The sequence below is a fragment of the Aegilops tauschii genome, chromosome 5 (genome assembly GCF_002575655.3).
Source record: "Aegilops tauschii subsp. strangulata cultivar AL8/78 chromosome 5, Aet v6.0, whole genome shotgun sequence".
Lineage (NCBI taxonomy): Eukaryota > Viridiplantae > Streptophyta > Magnoliopsida > Poales > Poaceae > Aegilops > Aegilops tauschii.
Window position 1 is genome coordinate 533981978 of NC_053039.3, and position 16923 is coordinate 533998900.

General features: G+C 44.2%; 1 long non-coding RNA gene across 1 annotated transcript; it reads left to right on the forward strand.

The window, feature by feature from the left end:
- Positions 1 to 15499: 15499 nt before the first annotated feature.
- Positions 15500 to 16108, forward strand: LOC123493912 (uncharacterized). The gene is made up of 2 exons (XR_006663330.1): positions 15500 to 15589; positions 15682 to 16108. It is a non-coding gene; the product is annotated as an uncharacterized lncRNA (long non-coding RNA).
- The last annotated feature ends 815 nt before the right edge of the window (positions 16109 to 16923 follow it).

The following is a 16923-nucleotide window of genomic DNA, read 5'->3' on the forward strand; positions in this document are numbered from 1 at the left end:
GCTCTGGACTAGGTTCTTAGTCAAAAAGAACCAAATTGTCGACTGTCCGGATGCGGAAGCCCTTGCGGCCTTCAAACATAGTGTCCGGGATGAATGGCTCGCACGTCACCTCGCCCAGGAAGGACCCAAATCCATGACAGCACTCACCGCTCTCATGACTCGCTTTTGCGCGGGAGAGGACAACTGGCTTGCTCGTAAAAGCAACAACGCCAGCGACCCGGGCACCTCCGAAATCCGTGACGGCAACGGCAAGCCACGATGAACCAAACACAACAGTTGCAATAACAATGATAGATCACGCGACACAGTGGTCAACGCCGGATTCAACAATCCGAACACCGGTCAACGGAACAAGCCACTGAAGGCAAACCAAGACGGGCCATCCACCCTTGACAGGATACTGGACCGACCTTGCCAGATTCACGGCCATCCTGATAAGCCAGCTAATCATACCAACAGAAACTGTTGGGTCTTCAAGCAGGCAGGCAAGCTCAACGCCGAACACAAGGGGAGGAGGCTGCCAGGCGATAAGGGTGACGGAGCGGCTCACCGGCCAAGTACCAGGGGCCAGAAAAAGTTTCCTCCCGAAGTTCGACCACTCCCGGAACGGAAATAGCAGTTCGGCTTCCGCTGCCCACCTCTTATTCCGGCAAGATTCACACCGCGCGTACATCACTACACACTCAAGATACCATGGGCGTCGACGGAAGCACAATAAGGACAACCCTGCGAGCATTCTCGTAACGTTTTTATCTGTTTTTTGTCTTTCTTTCTTTATTATCTCTTAAAAAATAGGTGACGAAAAGGATAGCATCTACAACGGGCTCCATCGGAGTTCGGATCCGTACACTCACCTAAGGGGCTACTCCCATTAAGGATCCCCCTCCCCGAGGACGGGCGGCACAGACGTGCGACAGGAGGTCCAAAATCACTTTTTGTAGACCGCACTCTATATTTCGAGCCTGTACTATGCCCTTTTACCTCCATCCCCGACCCCGAGCATGTCAAATAGCCGGGTTGGTGGTTTCTATATATGAATTTATCATTGGCATATTGCTCCGCTCCCAGTAAACTTCATTCGACTTAATCTTTCATACTCTGAGTACGGCCTTAACGGCTACTTTATAGAGGCACCTCGGCATAACCTGCCAGGGGCTCGGTATGGGAACAAATGAGTTGCCAGCAAAAGCCCGAAAAGCTCTACAACGTACTTCGACATCGCAAGTTTGGCCTTATATGCATCAGCTCCGAATCATTGTCTTGGGTCAATAGTTGGGTTGCCCGGCTCCTGTGCTTGCTACCCTACGTTCCGCTCTATCGGCTAGGGTAGTAAAGGGAGAACTACTGCGATTGTGCCCTGGTCTAAACCGGATGAGCACCTTAGTAGAGAAAGCCGAAAACTGACTGTCATGATGCGGCGTGAGCTGGTCAACCACTTGACGACTTCTTGGAATCCTTAGTGATTCTCCGTGTTACACGAAGGATCTTTTTTAGATCAGAATATGTAAGGCACGATGTTACAATACGCCATATACGAGGTGCTCATATATGTAAGGCACGATGTTACAATATCCGCAGGAATGGTAGTGTCAATGGACACCACACAAGGCACGTGATCGGAGGAAGTTCTGGCTAGTGGTGTAACCACAGTGTTTGGGTAGTGTGAAATCCAATCAGCAGTAGTGAAGAACCAGTCGAGTTGCTCAAGCAGGGGGTTCTGCTGCATATTAGACCAGGTAAAGCTCCGGCCCTTCAAGGGCAGTTCCAAAAGACCCAGGTGACCAATTATTTCGTTGAATAGAAAGATATCATTGGTATCACCACCCGGAAGGTTTCGGTTCTCCAAAGATCTGATGAAATTGAAGTCCCCCAACAAGAGCCAATTTTCATCCGGGGGGATTTGTAGGTGATAAAGCCAACTAACAAAATCATCCCTAGGCTGGCCCGCACATGGCCCATAGACAGAGGTTAGGGTCCATTTTTCAGAATTCTGCAACGACTGGAAAGAGACAATAACACCAAACCTCTGAATATCCACAAGCTGACCATGAAAGATCGAGGAGTTCGAAACAACGAGGATCCCACCAGAGGCTCCAACAGAAGGGGAGAACGCAAATTGATCAAACCGCCTAGGGCAGAATGATCAAATCGTACGTATATCAAAGCTCTCACATTCTACTGGGGGAATCCTGGACTAAGGGGTCCTCGGGCGTCCGGCCTGTTATTCGTTGGGCCGGACTGATGGGCTGTGAAGACATGAAGGCCGAAGATTGTACCTGTGTCCGGATTGGACTCTACTTGGCGTGGAAGGCAAGCTTGGTGACCGACTATGAAGATTCCCTCTTATGTAACCGACTCCATGTAACCCTAGATCTCTCTGGTGCCTATATAAACCGGAGAGCATAGTCCGGATAGGGACAGACTCATTACCATAATCACATAGGCTAGACTTCTAGGGTTTAGCCATCACGATCTCGTGGTAGATCAACTCTTGTAACACTCATATTCATCAAGATCAATCAAGCAGGAAGTAGGGTATTACCTCCATAGAGATGGCCCGAACCTGGGTAAACATCGTGTCCCCCGTCTCCTGTTACCATCGATCCTAGATGCACAGTTCGGGACCCCCTACCCGAGATCCACCGGTTTTGACAACGACAAATACATAGACAAACACCGTGTCCCTAGTGAGCCTCTACTTGACTAGCTCGTTGATAAAATATGGTTAAGGTCTCCTAACCATGGACATGAGTTGTCATTTGATAACGGGATCACATCATTAGGAGAATGATGTGATGTACAAGACCCATTCGTTAGCTTAGCATTTTGATCGTTCAGTTTTATTGCTATTGCTTTCTTCATCTCAAATACATATTCCTTCGACTATGAGATTATGCAACTCCGGGATACCGGAGGAATACCTTGTGTGCTATCAAACGTCACAACGTAATTGGGTGATTATAAAGATGCTCTACAGGTATCTCCGAAGGTGTTTGTTGGGTTGGCATAGATCGAGATTAGGATTTGTCACTCCGAGTATTGGAGAGGTATCTCTGGGCCCTCTCGGTAATGCACATCTTAAGAAGCCTTGCAAGCAAAGTGACTAATCAGTTAGTTGCATGATGATGTATTGCGGAATGCGTAAAGAGACTTGGCGGTAACGAGATTGAACTAGGTATGAAGATACCGACGATCGAATCTCGGGCAAGTAACATACCGATGACAAAGGGAATAACGTATGTTGTCATAACGGTTCAACCAATAAATATCTTCATAGAATATGTAGGAGCCAATATGAGCATCCAGGTTCCGCCATTGGTTATTGACTGGAGAGGTGTCTCGGTCATGTCTACATAGTTCTCGAACCCGTAGGGTCCGCACGCTTAACGTTGCATGACGATTAGTATTATATGAGTTATGTGATTTGGTGACCGAATGTTGTTCGGAGTACCGGATGAGATCACGGACATGACGAGGAGTCTAGAAATGGTCAAGAGGTAAATATTGATATATAGGATGATAGTATCCGGACACCGGAAGTGTTCCGGGTATTTATCGAAGTACCCGGGGGTTATCGGAACCCCCGGGGGGAATAATGCCCTTATGGGCCATAAGACGGGAGCACACCAGCCCAAAAGGGGTGGCGCACCCCCCCCCTTAGGCAGGAGGCTGAATTGGAGAAGGAAGAGGGGGTTTGCCCCCCTTTCCTTCCTCCCTTCCCTCTTCCCTTTTCCTCTTAGGTGAAATAAGGAAGGGGGGGGGGCGAATTGGGATAGGACCCCAAGTAGGATTTCTCCTACTTGGGTTGCCCCATGGCTGCTCCCCTCCCCCTCCCACCTATATATACGTGGGGATGGGGCACCTAGACCACACACCAACAATTGTTTGTGCGGCACCCCCTCCACAGTTTACACCCCCCGGTCATAGTTTTGCGGTGCTTAGGCGAAACCCTGCGAGAATCACTTCACCATCACCGTCACCATGCCATCGTGCTGATGGAACTCATATACTTCCTCGACACATTGCTGGATCAAGAAGGCGAGGGACATCATCGTGCTGAACGTGTGCAAAACTCAAAGGTGTCGTACGTTCGGTGCTTGATCGGTCGGAGCTAGAAGAAGTTCGACTACATCAACCACGTTGTCAAACGCTTCCGCTTTCGGTCTACGAGGGTAGGTGGACACACTTTCCCCCTCTCGTTGCTATGCATCTCCTAGATAGATCTTGCGCGAGCGTATGATTTTTTTTTAAATTGCATGCTACGTTCCCCAACAGTGGCATCCGAGCCAGGTCTATGTATAGATGATATGCACGAGTAGAACACAAAGAGTTGTGGGCGGTGATTGTCATACTGCTTACCACCAATGTCTTATTTTGATTTGGCAGTATTGTTGGATGATGCGGCCCAGACCAACCTTACATGACCACGTTCATGAGACCGGTTCCACTGATAGACATGCAACTAGTTTTGCATAAAGGTGGCTGACGGGTGTCTGTTTCTCCTACTTTAGTTGAATCGAATTTGACTGCGGCCGGTCCTTGTTGAAGGTTAAAATAGCAAACTTGATAAATCACCGCTGCGGTTTTGATGCGTAGGTAAGAACGGTTTTTGCTAGAAGCCCGTAGCAGCCTCGTAAAACTTGCAACAACAAAGTAGAGGGCGTCTAACTTGGTTTTGCAGGGCATGCTATGATGTGATATGGTCAAGACATGATGTGATATACGTTGTTGTATGAGATGATCATGTTTTGTAAAAGTTATCGGCAACCGGCAGGAGCCTTATGGTTGTCTCTTTATTATATGAAATGCAAACGCCATGTAATTGCTTTACTTTATCACTATGCGTCAGCGATAGTTGTAGAAGCAATAGTTGGCGAGACGACCATGATGCTACGATGGAGACTAAAGTGTCGAGCCGGTGACAATGGAGATCATGACGATGCTTTGGAGATGGAGATCAGAAGCACAAGGTGATGATGGCCATATCATGTCAGATATTTTGATTGCATGTGATGTTTATCTTTTATGCATCTTATTTTGCTTAGCACGGCGGTAGCATTATAAGATCCCTTAACTAAAATTTCAAGGTATAAGTGTTCTCCCTGAGTATGCACCGTTGCGGAAGTTCGTCATGTTGAGACACCACGTGATGATCGGGTGTGATAGACTCTACATTCACATACAACGGGTGCAAGACAGTTTTGCACATGCGGAATACTCGGGTTAAACTTGATGAGCCTAACATGTACATACATGGCCTCGGAACACTGGAGACCGAAAGTTCGAACGCGAATCATATAGTAGATATGATCAACATAGAGATGTTCACCATTGATGACTACTCCATCTCACGTGATGATCGGACATGGTTCAGTTGATTTGGATCACGTATCATTTAGATGACTTGAGGGATGTCTATCTACGTGGGAGTTCTTAAGTAATATGATTAATTGAACTTAATTTATCATGAACTTAGTCCTGATAGTTTGTGCATATCTATGTTGTAGATCAATGGCCCGTGCTACCGTTCCCTTGAATTATAATGCATTCCTAGAGAAAGCTAAGTTGAAAGATGATGGTAGCAACTACACGGACTGGGTCCCTAACTTGAGGAGTATCCTCATTGCTCAGAAGAATTATGTCCTTGATGCACCGCTTGGTCAAAGGCCTGCTGCAGGAGCAGATGCTGATGTTATGAACGTCTGGCAAGCTCGATCTGATGACTACTCGATAGTTCAGTTTACCATGCTTTACAGCTTAGAGTTGGGACATCAAAGACATTTTGAACGTCATGGACCATATGTGATGTTCCAGGAGTTGAAGTTAATATTTCAAGCAAATGGCCGAGTTGAGAGATATGAAGTCTCCAACAAGTTCTATAGCTGCAAGATGGAGGAGAACAGTTTTGTCAGTGAACACATACTCAAAATGTCTGGCTATCATAATCACTTGACTCAGCTGGGAGTTAATCTTCCAGATGATAGTGTTATTGACAGAGTTCTTCAATCACTGCCACCAAGCTACAAAGGCTTCGTGATGAACTATAATATGCAAGGGATGGATAAGACAATTCCCGAGCTCTTCACAATGCTCAAAGCTGCGGAGGTAGAAATCAAGAAGGATCATCAAGTTTTGATGGTTAACAAGACCACTAGTTTCAATAAAAAGGGCAAGGGAGAGAAGGGGAACTTCAAGAAGAATGGCAAGCAAGTTGCCACTCCTGCGAAGAAGCCCAAAGCTGTACCCAAGCCTGAAACTGAGTGCTTCTACTGCAAAGGGACTGGTCACTAGAAGCGGAACTGCCCCAAGTATTTGGCGGATAAGAAGGATGGCAAAGTGAACAAAGGTATATTTGATATACATGTTATTGATGTGTACCTTACTAATGCTCGTAGTAGCACCTGAGTATTTGATACTGGTTCAGTTGCTCATATTTGTAACTCAAAACAGAGGCTACGGATTAAACAAAGATTGGCTAAGGACGAGGTGATGATGCGCGCCGGGAATGGTTCCAAGGTCGTGATCGTCATTGGCACGCTACCTGTACATCTACCTTCGGGATTACTTTTTGACTTGAATAATTGTTATTTGGTGCCAGCGTTGAGCATGAACATTATATCTGGATCTTGTTTAATGCGAGACGGTTATTCATTTAAATCAGAGAATAATGGTTATTCCATTTATATGAGTAATATCTTTTATGGTCATGCACCCTTGAAGAGTGGTCTATTTTTGTTGAATCTCGATTGTGGTCATACACATATTCATAATATTGACGCCAAAAGATGCAAAGTTGATAATGATAGTGCAACATACTCATGGCACTGCCTTTTAGGTCATATTGGTGTAAAGCGCATGAAGAAACTCCATGCAGATGGGCTTTTGGAATCACTTGATTATGAATCATTTGATACATGCGAACCATGCCTCATGGGCAAGACGACTAAAACTCTGTTCTCCGGTACAATGGAGCGAGCTAATCACCTATTGGAAATAATACATACCGATGTATGCGGTCCGATGAGTGTTGAGGCTCGCCGCAGGTATCCTTATTTTGTGACCTTCACAGATGATTTGACCAGATATGCGTATATCTACTTAATGAAAAACAAGTCTGAAACATTTGAAAAGTTCAAAGAATTTCAGAGTAAAGTGGAGAATCATCATAACAAGAAAATAAAATTTCTACAATCTGATCGCGGAGGCGAATATTTGAGTTACGAGTTTGGCCTTCATTTAAAGCAATGTGGAATAGTTTCACAACTCACGCCACCTGGAACACCACTGCGTAATGGTGTGTCCGAACGTCGTAATCGTACTTTATAAGATATGGTGCGATCTAAGATGTCTCTTACCGATTTACCACTATCGTTTTGGGGTTATGCATTAGAGACAGCTGCATTCACGTTAAATAGGGCACCGTCTAAATCCATCGAGGTGACACCATATGAACTGTGGTTTGGCAAGAAACCTAAGCTATCATTTCTTAAAGTTTGGGGTTGCGACACTTATGTGAAAAGGCTTCAGCCTGATAAGCTCGGACCCAAATCGGAGAAGTGCGTCTTCATAGGTACCCTAAGGAAACAATCCTTCTACCACAAATCCGAAGGAAATATATTTGTTGCCAAGAATGGAAACTTTCTAGAGAAGGAGTTTCTCTCGAAAGAAGTGAGTGGGAGGAAAGTAGAACTTGATGAGGTAATTGTACCTGCTCTCGAATTGGAAAGTAGCTCATCACAGAAAACCGTTTCCGTGATGCCTACACCAACTACAGATGAAGCTAATGATAATGATCATGAAACTTCAGATCAAGTTACTACCAAACCTCATAGGTCAACCAGAGCATGATCCGCACTAGAGTGGTACGGTAATCCTGTTCTGCAAGTCATGTTACTAGACCATGATGAACCTATGAACTATGAAGAGGCGATGATGAGCCTGGATTCCGATAAATGGCTTGAGGCCATGAAATCTGAGATAGGATCCATGTATGAGAACAAAGTGTGGACTTTGGTTGACTTGCCCGATGATCGGCGAGCCATAGAAAATAAATGGATCTTCAAGAAGAAGATTGACGCTGATGGTAATGTTACTGTCTACAAAGCTCGACTTGTCGCAAAAGGTTTTCGACAAGTTCAAGGAGTTGACTACGATGAGACTTTCTCTCCTGTAGTGATGCTTAAGTCTGTCCGAATCATGTTAGCATTTGCCGCATTTTATGATTATGAAATCAGCCAAATGGACGTCAAAACTGCATTATTTAATGGATTTCTTAAAGAAGAGTTGTAAATGATGCAACCAGAAGGTTTTGTCAATCCTAAAGGTGCTAACAAAGTGTGTAAGGTCCAGCGATCCATTTATGGACTGGTGCAAGCATCTCAGAGTTGAAATATACGCTTTGATGAGGTGATCAAAGCATATGGTTTTATACAGACTTTTGGAGAAGCCTGTATTTACAATAAAGTGAGTGGGAGCTCTGTAGCATTTCTAATATTATATGTGGGTGACATATTGTTGATTGGAAATGATGTAGAATTTCTGGATAGCATAAAAGGATACTTGAATAAAAGGTTTTCAATGAAAGACCTCGGTGAAGCTGCTTATATATTGGGCATCAAGATCTATAGAGATAGATCAAGACGCTTAATAGGACTTTCACAAAGCACATACCTTGATAAAGTTTTGAAGAAGTTCAAAATGGATCAGTCAAAGAAAGGGTTCTTGCCTGTGTTACAAGATGTGAAGTTGAGTCAGAGTCAATGCCCGAGCACTGCAGAAGATAGAGAGAAAATGAAAGGCATTCCCTTTGCCTCAGCCATAGGTTCTATCATGTATGCTATGTTGTGTACCAGACTTGATGTGTGCCTTGCTATAAGTTTAGCAGGGAGGTACCAAAGTAATGCAGGAGTGGATCACTGGACAGCGGTCAAGAACATCCTGAAGTACCTGAAAAGTACTAAGGATACGTTTCTCGTCTATGGAGGTGACAAAGAGCTCGTCGTAAATGGTTACGTCAATGCTAGTTTTGACACTGATCCATATGACTCTAAGTCACAAACCGGATACGTATTTATATAATGGTGGAGCTGTCAGTTGGTGCAGTTCCAAGCAGAGCGTCGTGGCGGGATCTACGTGTGAAGCGGAGTACATAGCTGCTTCGGAAGCATCAAATGAAGGAGTCTGGATGAAGGATTTCATATCCGATCTAGGTGTAATACCTAGTGCATCGGATTCAATGAAAATCTTTTGTGACAATGCTGGAGCAATTGCCTTGGTGAAGGAAACCAAATTTCACAAAAGAACCAAACACATCAAGAGACGCTTCAACTCCATCCGTGATCAAGTCAAGGAGGGAAACATAGAGATTTGCAAAATATATACGGATCTAAATGTGGCAGACCCGTTGACTAAGCCTCTTCCATGAGCAAAACATGATCAACACCAAGACTCCATGGGTGTTAGAATCATTACAATGTAATCTAGATTATTGACTCTAGTGCAAGTGGGAGTTTGAAGGAAATATGCCCTAGAGGCAATAATAAAGTTGTTATTTTATATTTCCTTATATCATGACAAATGTTTATTATTCATGCTAGAATTGTATTGATTGGAAACCCAAATACATGTGTGAATACATAGAGAAACACCGTGTCCCTACTGAGCCTCTACTTGACTAGCTCGTTGATCAAAGATGGTTAAGGTTTCCTAACCATGGACATGAGTTGTCATTTTATAACGGGATCACATCATTAGGAGAATGATGTGATGGACAAGACCCATTTGTTAGCTTAGCATTTTGATCGTTCAGTTTTATTGCTATTGCTCTCCTCATGTCAAATACATATTCCTTCGAGTATGAGATTATGCAACTCCCGGATACTGAAGGAATACCTTGTGTTCTATCAAACGTCGCAACATAACTGGGTGATTATAATGATGCTCTACAGGTATCTCTGAAGGTGTTTGTTTTGTTGGCATAGATCGAGATTTGGATTTGTCACTACGAGTATCGAAGAGGTATCTCTAGGCCCTCTCGGTAATGCACATCATAAGAAGCCTTGCAAGCAAAGTGACTAATGAGTTAGTTGCGGGATGATGTATTACAGAACGAGTAAAGATACTTGCCGATAACGAGATTGAACTAGGTATGAAGATACCAACGATCGAATCTCGGGCAAGTAACATACCGATGACAAACGGAATAATGTATGTTGTCATAACGGTTCGACCAATAAAGATCTTCGTAGAATATGTAGGATCCAATATGAGCATCCAAGTTCCGCTATTGGTTATTGACCGGAGAGGTGTCTCGGTTATGTCTACATAGTTCTCGAACCCGTAGGGTCCGCACGCTTAACGTCCGATGACGATTTAGTATTATATGAGTTATGTGATTTGGTGACCGAATGTTGTTCGGAGTCCCGAATGAGATGACGGACATGACGAGGAGTCTCGAAATGGTCAAGAGGTAAAGATTGATATATAGGTTGATAGTATTCGGACACCGGAAGTGTTCCAGGTAGTATCAGGTATTTATCGGAGTATCGGGGGGTTACCGGAACCCCCCCGGGGGAATAACGGGCCTTATGGGCCATAAGAGGGGAGCACACCAGACCACAAGGGGTGGCTCCCCCCATAGGCAGGAGGCCGAATTGGAGAAAGAAGAGGGGGTTCGCCCCCCTTTCCTTCCTCCCTTCCCTCTTCCCTTTTCCTCTCCGGTGAAATAAGGATGGGGGGGGGGGCGAATTGGGATAGAACCCCAAGTAGGATTCCTCCCACTTGGGGCGTCCCATGGCTGCTCCCCAACCCCTCACACCTATATATATGTGGGGAGGGGGCACCTAGAACACACACCAACAATTGTTAGCCGTGTGCGGCGCCCCCCTCCACAGTTTACACCCCCGGTCATAGTTTTGTGGTGCTATGGCGAAGCCCTGCGAGAATCACTTCACCATCACCGTCAACAGGCCGTCGTGCTGACGGAACTCATCTACTTCCTGGACACCTTGCTGGATCAAGAAGGCGAGGGACGTCATCGCACTGAGCGTGTGCAGAACTCAGAGGTGTCGTCCGTTCGGTGCTTGATAGGTCGGAGCTAGAAGAAGTTCGACTACATCAACCGCGTTGGCAAACGCTTCCGCTTTCGGTCTATGAGGGTACGTGGACACACTCTCCCTCTCTCGTTGCTATGCATCTCCTAGATAGATCTTGCGTGAGCGTATGAATTGTTTTGAAATTGCATGCTACGTTCCCCAACAACGCAATGCTGAACTGGACGTCCGACAAAGCTTTGGCTGATACTGCGACGCCGAGTGCCCATATCTGTTCCCGCGTGGTGGTTAGTGCGTAAAGTCCAGTGGCCAACTCAGAACAATTACCCAAATCATTAGTGTGTTGGGAGCTCGCGGAGACGAGCAGAGACTCACGATGATGTGACCCCGTCGCCCCGTCTCGAGGAAATACGGCAAGGGCCAGGCCCAACCCTCTCTCTCCAGGGCGGTCTACCTGCCCGGCCGTGCCTCATAATAATCTCGCGGGTGCTCTCCGGGCCCGCCCAACTTTCATGTCAACTCGCGGGTACCCGTCAGGGCCGGTCCGACTAACCAGAGACTGTCGGGAACTCAGGTCCACCTCAACTGGATTGGTACCGCCTGTCCCTTCAGTCCCGCAGTAACAGTTCACGGGGCCTACAGGTAAAGGTAACTATGTGTCCATAACATCAAGGGGGGATCCGTAACATCAAGGGGAGAAACCCGAGGAATCACCCTCAATGGAATCCACCTGATGTAATCATCAAGGTGAACGTATGAGGAATCACCCTCGAGGTTCACACTTGAGGTGTTGCATGACAGAGTCGTATCGGGAGTGGTGAAGGAGGAATAACCCTCGATGACCACGGCCGAATAACTACACTACAAAGTTATCATCAGGAGTGCGTTATAAGGTATCACCTTCGGCACTCGATAGTAGCTCTGTAGAGCCAAGCAATTAAGGGGGTGTGATGTGATGTGTCAGGCCCCGGACGTTGATCATGTTGATCGAGTCATCGGTCATCAAGTCGAGGAAAAGGGGACAAGGTGAGGGGTCACTGATGGATCATTAACCAACCTATACTAAGTAGTTTTAGGATAATTAGGTAAGGTACAAGATCAGGTTACAAAAGTAGGCTATGCATCAGAATAGGAGTAATCAATTAAAGTAGTAAAATCTAATGCAAGCATGAGAGAGAATAGAATGGGCGATATCAGAATGATCAAGGGGTTTGCTTGCATGGAAGCTCTGCTGAAAGGGGAGGAGGGGTCGTCGTCAACGTAGTCGATCACAGTGGCATCAACAGCGGTCTCGAGGTCTACCGGAGAAGAAGATGGGGAAGAAACAGTAAATATAAAGCAAACAAGTGCATTACTAAGCATGACAAGACGATATACGGTGCTAGGGGTGTTCTAACGCGGCACTACATGATATAGGTGAAGGGGGATAACATCCGGGAAAGTTTTCTTGAAGTTTGCATTTTCGGACAGACGAACCGGAGGTGGAAGGTTGCATGTAGCTTTACTTGGGCTACAAGTAAAGTTGACTTATCCAACTCAGGATAGGATTTTCTCTCATTGTCTTCACTCGAAGACCTAGGATTTGAGTTGAGCATAATGTCAGTTTTCTGACTTTGTTCACTTGGACCCCACTTAAAATTTCGGTGGTTCCTACGACTCAAGAAAGTATAAAATGAAACTATGAAAAGAACTATATCTTCACACTCCATTGTCTTCAAGCGAATGTCTTCACATGTCATTATCTTCGACGCGAATGTCTTTGCGAACCACCAATGTCTTCATGCATTTTAAGGGGTCATCTTCGATGGGTAAACCGAATCAATAGGGACTTCTACCTGTGTTCTCCTGTGAATCTCACAAACACATTAGTCCCTCAACCACGTTTGTCGCCAATACTCCAAAACCAACTAGGGGTGGCACTAGATGCACTTACAGTCTCCAACGTATCTATTACTTATGACATACAATTCTATATGGTTTGGTATGATTTGAATGGAACTAACCCAGACCGACGCTGTTTTTAGCAGAACTATCGTGGTGTTTTTTTGTGCAGAAATAAAAGTTCTTGGAATGGGATGAAACTCTTTGATGATTTTTGTTGGAACAACAGAGACTCCCGAAGCTTCATGGGAAGACCAGAAGAGCCACGATGTGGCCACAACACACCTGGGCGCGCCCAGGGGGGTCGGCTTGCCGTGGTGGCTTGTGGGGCCATCTTAGCCCATCTTCGTGTGATTCCAACGCTAAAAAATCCTATAAATAGATAAACCCCCATAAATAACCCTAGAACTTTGACTCCGCCGCCGAAAGCCTATGTACCTCCACAATCTCATCAACAACCCTTTTTCGGCACCTTGCCGGAGGGGGAAATCATGACCGGATGGCATCTTTATCATCCTGGCGGTCTACATGACGAGGAGGGAGTAGTTCACCCTCAGGGCTGAGGGTATGTACCAGTAGGTATCTGTTTGATCTCTCTCCCCCTCTCTCGTGTTCTTGATTTGGAACAATCTTGATGTACCGCGAGCTTTGTTAATATAGTTGGATCATATAGTGTTTCTCCCTCCCTACCTTGTTGTGATGAATTGAGTTTTTACCCTTGAGGTTTCACTATTATCGGATTGAATACTTTTATGGATTTGAGAACACTTGATGTATGTCTTGCATATGGGTACCCGTGGTGACAATGGGGTGTTCTATTGATTCACTTGATATATGTTTGGCACTCAACTCGTGGATTCCCGAGGTGACATTGGGGTGATCTATGCATAGGGGTTGATGTACATTTTCATTCTACTTTCTTGGTAGACATCTTGGGGTAGTCTTTGAAGTTCTTTGCGTTGGATTGAATATTATGAATCTGAAGTTGTTTGATGCATATCGAATAATAAATTCACGGATACTTGTGGTGACATTGGAGTATCTAGGTGACATTAGATTTTGTTGATGTGTATCATATGGTGTTATTTTAGTATGAACTCCAGGGCTGTTTGTGACACTTATAGGAATAGCTCAATAGATTGATCGGAAAGGATAACTTTGAGGTGGTTTCGTACCCTACAAAAATTTCATCTTATGTTCTCGCTAGATAATAACTTTGGAGTGATTCTTTGTTGCATGTTGTTGAGGGATTGTTATATGATTCAATTATGTTTTCAGTGTTGAGAGATTGCACTAGCAAAAGTATGAACCCTGGGCCTTGTTCCTAAGCATTGCAATACCGTTCATGCACCATTTTATCACTTGCTACCTTGCTGTTTTTATATTTTCATATCACAAAAACCTATCTACTATCCATACTACACTTGTATCACCATCTCTTCGCCAAACTAGCGCACCTATACAATTTGCCATTATATTGGGTGTGTTGGGGACACAAGAGATTTCTTGTATTTGGTTGCAGGTTTGTTTGAGAGAGACCATCTTCATCCTAAGCCTCCCACGGATTGATAAACCTTAGGTCATCCACTTGAGGGAAAATTGATACTGTCCTACAAAACTCTACGCTTGGAGGCCCAACACGAGTCTACAAGAATAAGCTGTGTAGTAGAAATCATGGCCACATGCCCAACCCCCATGTATGGAGGATTTAGTTCCTTGCGACTGTAACCCAATAATTTAAGAATAAAACTCTCTTTACCCCCACAAAAAACAACAACATGCTCAAATAGACAAAGATAACTTTGAAGAGGAGACTCCACACAGTAAGATCCAAGGTAAGAAAAATAAAGTTGCAAATAAAGATAACCTTTGATTCAGAAATACATGCCTTATGAGAATGATTCTAATAAAACTAAAGACTATGAAATATTTGCAAATTTCTTGAATCCAAAACTATGTGCTTGCAAATCCCATAGAATGATGCTATAAAAAGTACACCTTATTACAAATATATGAATCACGTTATCACAAATAAAAGAAAGATACCTACTAACAAAATATCCACCATGCTTCTAGTTACTATTGTTAATTGATGTAATCGATGTGAAAAAACCTCTACAAGCTGATCATAGTTGTAGATTTTTCACTAATGTACAATCATGCTAACTACTGCATGAAGCTGGAACATCTAAAGATATTTCCTACATAATTCATTGATTAGCTTCCAGCAAAGCACCTCTAAACTCAATAATTACGTCGTCTCGGCTTTACCTATTTAAAAGTGTCCCTCTTTTCAAGAGTGAATTTCTCCCCTGTGCAAATTTACTAATGAGAACCGCCATACATTCCCATCGTCATTCAATCACAATTGACTATTCCCGAATTAAGGGAATGGGAGAAAGATTTCTCTATGTAAATTCAAAGCAAAAGAAATGGGTGTTGACGGAGAAATAAATGAACAACATTTATGGAGCAAGTAAATAGGTTTGACCAGCGAAATGGAGCATTGTGTAATGAAGAGGTCCTTATCTTGTTTGATTATGAATGAAATAAATGGCATTTAGTTCTCCCCATCTACATCTCTATATAAATAACCCCTTGGAGGCGATACAACCAAAGAACGCACGCCTATCCTCTTCTATCTACTCAACATTCAGGTGAACATTCCTTAATTCTATGTGTTCTTCATCTTGCATTGTGAAAAGTTATCTAGGTAACCATTCATATTTTTCTTCCTACTAATTTGTAGGTTGGACCACTTGCCGATAGCAGTAGCTGAGGGTGATAGGTTTGAGATGGAAAACATTCAGGATGAAAGCACCGGATCGTCATCTCCTAGTTCATGTGTATCATCCGATAACAGCCCCGTCAAGTTGATGCATGGGGGCTGCCCACGATGCTATATGCATGTTTTTGTGCATAGGGAGGACTTCCCTATGTGCATCAATTGCAAGCAGCCCACCCTCCTGAACTTGGAAACTATGCTTGACAACATGCAACGTGCCAGGCGCCAGTAAACAAGAGTAGGGCAATGATGTCATGCTTAGTTAACTTGCATTATTATTGTGTATCTGTGTTCATCAGTGTTGAATGCTTATTTATTGTCATATTGCTCATGTTTTAATATGTAAACATATTAATTAAGGAAATAATGGCAATAATTGGCACTTGCATTAGATTTGTTGTCTCTAACTAAACAAAAAAATGTTCCAGTAAGGTTTCATTGAAATCTTGTTCCTCAGTTACCCAAAATATGAAATCGGGAGTTGTCTTCTAGAATTATAGGTTTAAGTTTTCTCCATGTTAGAACACCTGTGCGCTACCTTAACTTCGTATTCTTGACCTCGGGGGTTCTTGGAGCCTTCTTTGAGATCACTGAGTACAATCCCTTGATGGAAGATTCTCACCTGTTATCATTGGCACCACCCTACTTAGCTTTGGAAGCAACAAAGGTTTTTTAGGCTTTGGAACTCAGGCTCGTTCCATCCTCAGCCTCTTGGATTTAATGCTTCATCATAAGTTTGTGGCCTTTCCATTTTGAGTGTCATGATCCAAAGCTATCTTATTAAATGGTTGGTGCCTTCACTGCGACACCCCGATTCAGAGAACAGGAGGCCCTCGAGTTCCAACACAGAGATCCATGTCTTCTGGTGTTAGGGAATATTTCTCCCTTAGTGGTTTTAGTGATTGATGACAATGCGTTTTGCGGACTAACCATGTGCATTGAGTTTTCAGAGATTATTAGATGGCATGAGATGGTTTGCTTCCCCTCGGTGATTAAGAGCGAAGACGGTTATTTTCCGATGATTTCTTTTTGGTGGATTTGAGTCGTAGGAAATCTGTACTATTAAGAGGGGGTCTACAAATTGGAAAGGTTAGGGTGGAACCAACATTCACACACTCACATTTGCACCCTCTTTCCTTCCCAACAATTTGGAGCTCTTCTGTCTTCTACTTGGTCTTTCCAGAAGCACATAAGCGGAAGTACCAC